Genomic DNA, 6,824 nt, shown 5'->3' on the forward strand with positions numbered 1-6,824 from the left:
TCTGTCCCTCAACCTCTGTCAGCATCTCCCCAAAGATGCTACATAGGTCATCACTTTCCTTTCCTTTACAGCTTCCTCTTCTGCTTCTCAGGCTGAAGAGGTGGCAGCAGAGGTAGCTGGGAGGCAAAATGGGGGGTTGTATATGGGGCCAGCAATCCTGTCTGGCATCCCGTCCTGAATCTGCAAGAAGGGGAAGTGACCTTTTCAGCTTGCTACCTGCAGTTTTTATATGAAACTTAAAGATTTAAGATTTTATCTGTAGTTTAAAGATTTTATCTGTACAGGTTGAGCCTGTTTATCCGTGAATTTTCCATTCGTGGATCTGGCTCCACGTGCATCCCCCATGCATCCCCCCAGACTTGGCCCAACCTGAGCCCTCTGAAGGGCTTTCTGAAGCCTGCAGAAATCATGCACGTACACTCGCAGCCTCTGCAGGATTCAGAATGCCTCCAAGAGGCAAAAAAAGTCACTTTCAGTTTTAACGAAAATCCGTAAGTTACCTTTTTAATGCCTTATAAGTCATTAAAAACATCACTTCCAGTTCTGACAGAAAAAATGGAAGTGACTTTTTTTGCTTCTAGAAGGCATTCTGAAATCTGCAAAGGCTGCAGGTGGACATGTACGGCCTCTGCAGGCTTCAGAACGATTCCAGATGTGAATGGAGTTTGGCTCCATTGATTGATTTGGAGTTGATTTGGAGGTCAGGTGGGCTCTGAAAACCATAGATTTTGTTATTTGTAGTTTTTGGTATCTGCAGGGGGTCTGGGAACAGATGCCTCACGGATGCAGAGGCACCACCTGTATTTATGATAATCTGCTGCCAATTACACATTTTTAGTCAAATGAAAAATTTTAAATTGATTAATTTAACCCATTAATCAATTAAATATTGCAGCCCTGGTACTTAGATTTTTTTTTCAGCAAAGGTGAGGTTGTGACAGGTAGGTTTAAATCTTTGTAAAATAAGTTTTGGTAGAAGCTCAGGAGATTGCTGAATATTTGTGGACCCTGGAATTCACTGACAAAATACAAGACCAGGAGATGAAGAAAACAAAATGATTAGATAAAAAATATATTGGAAATAAACCAGTTCTGCCCAATTTTGCAAATTAGAAGAGAGTGCTCTTAATACAGTATTTTTCTAAACTTTGAAATAAGGTTGCCATCCCAATTTAATTTAGCTTTGAAAACCTTTGCAATGCTGAAATTAAACTTGTCATCTAGCAGCGGATCTATGTTTTTAAACAGGCGTCGTTGAAGCAGAATCATGTGGCTTCAAAACCCAGACCAGACTGCATTATATTAAATCAATGTCCCTAGCATAAACTAATAAATTTACCATAACTAATGTCCAATAGGGATGATCTAATAAATATACTTTATGACACTGTGGTTGCTCTTGGTTTGGTTTTGCTTTTTAAAGCCGTACAGTAAACATGTAAAATGCTATGTTTGTGATGAAAATGTTCTTACTACATCCTTAAATTGTGGAACTGGGATAATCATAGGCAAATCATATTTGGGATCTGGTTTAAGCAAGGCTTTCTCATTCATCTTTGGTCCTGGTCTGGTTGAAACCGCACACTGGACAATATTTATTCTTGTGCTCTTATCAGATTAATTGTGTTGCAAAACAAAGAAAGGTCAGAAATCTGTTTCTTTGCTCAGTCTAGTCAAAACACTTGTAGAACTAGCCTGATGTAGACACACATTACCCCTGAATGTATGGAAGAGGAGAACAGAAGCGCGCTGGCTAGCCATGCCTCCAGACACCCACGAGTCTGCAAAGGGCAGCAGTACTGAATGCAAGGAGGGTTCTGCCACCTCAGATGCAACCCTAGTGAGCTGGCATGCTCCTAATTTTGCACCACCACAATATGTTTGGTGAATTCACAGTGGGTATCATCTGCATACAACTGCTGTGTTGGAAGAGAGAGAGGGACTAGCTGCACTTGATCTACTACCAAACTGTTCACACCTCTTTAGGAAGACCCATCACACACACAACGAGAACCACTTTCCACCATTTCTCTTCTGATGCAAAGAAGCAAGATGAGGGTTCATGGTGTGCTGTGTCTCAAAAAAGGAGAAATAGTGAGGCACTGAAGAACTCCATAGACAATGTTACATGATCTGTCAGCTGACATACGAGCCTGCATCAGGTAATCACCATCCAACTAATCAACATCCAACCATACTGAGCAGCAGGTATGCAGATAAACTTTATGGCTCCCCCCAATTCTTCTTGCAAAACCAGAAAGTTACACATAGCACCAGGTCTGTGAACAATTAAGCTCACCTGGAATTGTTTTATACATGAGTAGAATAATTTGGCAAAATATATGTGCATGTTATTGCTTATCAGCTTAGATGAGTGAAGTACAAGGCCCCCCCCCATATCCATGGATCCTGTATCAGCAGATTCAGTTATCCATGGATCAGGTCCAGACCCCCCAGCATGCCCCCCATGCCCCTCCAGAGAGGCTTCCGAGCCCAGCAAAGGCCGGGAGCATCCATCCCTGGCCTTGCCAGGCTCAGACTGAGTTGTATAGCTCAAAACACTTCTGGTTTCACTGAGAAACCAGAAGTTTAATGCCTTATAACTGCGGTTTTCAAACTCGCAGGGAGTTTGAATCCCACAGCAAGTCTTGGCGGAGGACCTGCAGGGCTCCTCGGGCCAGGGAAAGTGAGAGTGGGGCGATCGCGCTCTGCCTTTGCAAAACAGGAAGTGGAGTGCAATCGCCCTACTCTCACTTTTTCTGACCTGCAGGCACTCGCGCCCAGCTCCCCACAGCCAGGGACGGCTGCTGCAGGGACTGGAGGGTGTACCCCAGTCCCTGCAGCCTGGTTAAAAGCGATTGCGCACTGCTTCTGGTTTAGCAGAGTGGGGCGCAATCGCTCTGCTGTCATCTTCCCTGACCTGGCGGTAGCAGCTCCACTGATATCCTATGTGCCTGGCCCAGACTCAGCACGTCCCCCTGGACACACTCGGATTTATGCCAGCCAAAGAGCTGTTGCAAATCCAAGTAGGCTCATTGGGGACCATAGCACCGCAGAATAGGCAAGAATTTTTTTTTTTTACTTTTGTGTCTGTTGCTGCCTGGTTCCCAGTCAGCCCATGCCATACAAGACTGCAGCAACTGTTACCCTGCAGATGCCCGATCTCATCTGAACTTGGAAGCTAAGCAGGGTCAGGCCTGGTTAGTACTTGGATGGGAGACCTCCTGGGAATATTGGGTGCTGTAGGCTTATACCATAGTCTTTCGAGACTGAAGGTTGCCAACCATGCCATACAGAGAAAGTTGCACCAGCACTGCTGCATGCTATGGGCCAACTGAGGATAGGATTGGACTGTAAGATGCGAATTACTTTGGGGCAGATTCTCGCCCCAGGTAATGCCGACAAAGGCTACATCAGCCCAGGTTCAGTTGCAGTCTGCTTCTGAATACCCATTGTAGGGAGTGTTTCCTCTAAGTTGTGTGGCTGCGTGGTTCAAATTGGAGCCCCACACAGCTCCCACCACGCCGCTCCAGAGTTCAGCAATGGTGTCATTGCCAAGTGTCCTGGAGTTCCCCCTGCACAGCTCTGAGCGGGCCCCAGACAGCCCAGGAAACCCTGATTGCAGGCAGCAGTAATGGGCGAGAGACATAGGCTTTACTCTGCTGCTTGTGTGCTTCTGTGGTGAAGAGGAGGAGCAAAGGGCGAACAAACAACTGCAGCATCCACTTGTTAATGATGTTGCTTTTCCCCTGCTCTCTCCCCCATTGTTTCCACTGGTCAGACCGAGAATTCCTGGGGGAAATGAAAGCTTCCATTTCCACCACCCAAGATGTGGGGAAAAACTAGACAGGAAGAGACTGTTGAGAAAACCTGTCCCCAGTTAAAAAATGGGTCCTGAATCCTAGGGAGATCCCATGTAAATCTGAACAGTAGGTAGAACTGAGCTATCTAGGAGAGCATGGCCAACCCACCATCTGAGGAATTGAAACCAGGTATTAAAAAGACGATAAAAAGAGTTTACTGTACTAAAAGACTGAACATGGCAAAATGAAAGAAGTAAGGAGTGGATGTGGAAGATCAAAAATGGAATGCATCAGAAATAGAAAGTGTGTGTGTGTTTCACAATTAGTACAAAATTTAAAAGGCAAGTGAAAAATAGAATACTACTGGCAAGATATTACCCTATCTTTAGCTACTCACATTGTCCAGGAAGGGGGGGGGGCGAATTGCCTGGGGTGCCACACGTGGAGGATATGGGGGGGGGGGGTGTGTGTGCTTTTTAGAAGGAGGGACATAGTTCCTGAATGCCTATGACAAGTAGGCAAGCCTTTCATTAATGTTTTTGCATATTTTTAAATCTCTATTTTGTATTTATTGTTTTGTAGGTTGCTTTAAGTGCCACTGCTTTGAGGGAGAGGTAGGGAAGAAAGAAAGAAAGAAAGAAAGAAAGAAAGAAAGAAAGAAAGAAAGAAAGAAAGAAAGAAAGAAAGAAAGAAAGAAAGAAAGAATGGGCACAGTGCATCTGATGATGCACTAGAAGCAGCAAGCAAGAGCATCCCTGTGCATGAATTTTAAAACCCGAGGCTTGCTGATGTCATAGGGGCATCTATGTGGATGATTTAGGACCACCTGAGCATCCTATTCCACCTCTTTACTGAACCAGGTGGGCTTGGCTGCTCAGCCAGTCAGCACACACCAACTGCAGCAGGAGAATTGGCCAGAAATCATTGTTTCTGAAGGACAAATAAAACTTGCCTGGGATGCCATGTGGTCCTTCTGTAATGGCAATGAATTAAAAAGAACAAGTTTTTACTTCTAGAAGATGTCTCAGCCACTTTTAAGATGCTTGAGGCATCATAGAAACCTCTGGGGACTTTAAAAGGCCTAAAATGTCGAGAAAAGTAGGCAATAATGAGGGAAAACTTAAGAATTTTTGCCATAGTTTCCAAAAAGCAGCTGGTGAATCTCTTTGGGAAACAAGATACTGGACTAATGGCCCTTTGACCTGATCCAGCAGTGCTTTTCTTATGTTTTTATGTTAATATGGTGCTGTGCCAGGAGTGTGGAAAACTTGCCATCTCAGTGAGGCCTTGTCCACAGCAGTTCTGGACTGTTTACTGCCATCCACTACTCAGCTGGGAATGACAACTCCTGGAATTTGTTACACACCTATGAAACTAGAGTATATGACATCTATCTTTATTACAATAAGCTCAAATAACTTGTGATTTGCTGTCTGAGGAAAATCGTTGACTGGCTCAGCTCAGTCAACTGTGCTATACTTCGAGTTTTGAAGCTCGAATGGCTCTTTATGAGGCTTTCCAGTTACTGAGCTTGCCTCAAGGGGACATTGTTTCATACAGAATATTTGTACTTTGTCAGTCACCAAGATAAGCAGATTAAGGGGAAAGGAAACAGTGTAGGACAAGACTGCTTTTAACCATAATGATGTGCTATCAACTCAACAGATTACATCTCCTTCATGGCTCTTAAGGCCTCCAGTCTCCAACCACTTGCTTTGGCATAATCCCAGTGCAGATAGTAGGGCTTTTGGGGAGTAAGTGGCTTGAGGATTACAGCCTTAAGTGAGTCAGAGTTTTACTTCTAGAGATCAGAGCTGCAAATCTGTCTAGACAAGTAATTTACAGTGTAGTAAATTTTTTTTGTAAGCGCACCATTGATCCCTTGTGTTGTAAACACTCTATTATCATGAATAGCAGAACAGACAGGGCCCTACTGTTTTCAAAGACCACCCACAAGAAAAAGAATGTGATGTGCACTTGGCCTGAAATATTTATTGTGATGTTGCCACATAGCCTGGAGCAGCTTCTGAGGGTGAGGAGCTCAAGATAGGGTTGGCCTTGCAGCTGGAATAGCTGTGTGTGTATTTTTGGGAAATGCCCTATCAGTCCTTTGAGAAAGTAACAGGAGGACCAATGAGACTGATAGATAGTCACGCTGACTGCCTTTCAGGCTATTTGGATGTATCCAGCTAAAATGGCCACATTCAGCTAGTCTTCCATCCCAGATATGACTGGAAAAGCAACAACATGATAATGAAATATGCACTGTCAAATGGTCTCGTATTAGCCGTTGGTCCTTTTGTTACAGCATAACCTTAAGTTACCGGAAGTGAGAATGGACTTAGAGCCAAATTCTCTATTACAATTATGAATATTTGTAAATAAAACCACTATTTTGCATGCTATTGCAAACTCATGCAGGGAAAGTGCCCTACAGGTAGACCACAGCTGCGATACAAGGACACCTGCAAGAGGGATCTGAAGGCCTTAGGAATGGACCTCAACAGGTGGGAAACCCTGGCCTCTGTGGAGGCAGCATGGCCTTTCCCAGTTTGAAGAGACACTTGGCCAACAGACTGAGGCAAAGAGGCCAAGAAGGAAGGCCCATAGCCAGGGAGACAGACCAGGGACAGACTGCATTTGCTCCTGGTGTGGAAGGGATTGTCACTCCCGAATCGGCCTTTTCAGCCACACTAGACGCTGTTCCAGAACCACCATTCAGAGTGCGATACCATAGTCTTTCGAGACTGAAGGTTGGAAATTCAGGGCTGGTTCAAGACATTCCAATGCTTCATGTGTCTTACCAAATGTGGCCTCCTCTTACCCACGGTCAAACCACTGCTTCTCCTCCCAACACTCTCCAGTATCAAAAAGAAAGAGGGGGATGGAGCAGAAGGGGAAAAGTGGAGGAAAGGATTCGCTTTAGTTCCCCACTCTTCTCTCCTCCACAATTCTTCTGTTCCATTCCCCCCTTCCTTTTCAAATCCAGGGACAGGCAGAATGGGGGAGGCAGGCAGACCA

At 44.7% G+C, this 6,824-nt stretch overlaps 1 pseudogene; it reads left to right on the forward strand.

Annotated features, from left to right (window-relative positions):
• Positions 1-3,129: 3,129 nt before the first annotated feature.
• Positions 3,130-3,249, forward strand: LOC136642544 (5S ribosomal RNA; annotated as a pseudogene).
• Positions 3,250-6,824: the final 3,575 nt, after the last annotated feature.

Source organism: Tiliqua scincoides, chromosome 2 (genome assembly GCF_035046505.1).
Source record: "Tiliqua scincoides isolate rTilSci1 chromosome 2, rTilSci1.hap2, whole genome shotgun sequence".
Lineage (NCBI taxonomy): Eukaryota > Metazoa > Chordata > Lepidosauria > Squamata > Scincidae > Tiliqua > Tiliqua scincoides.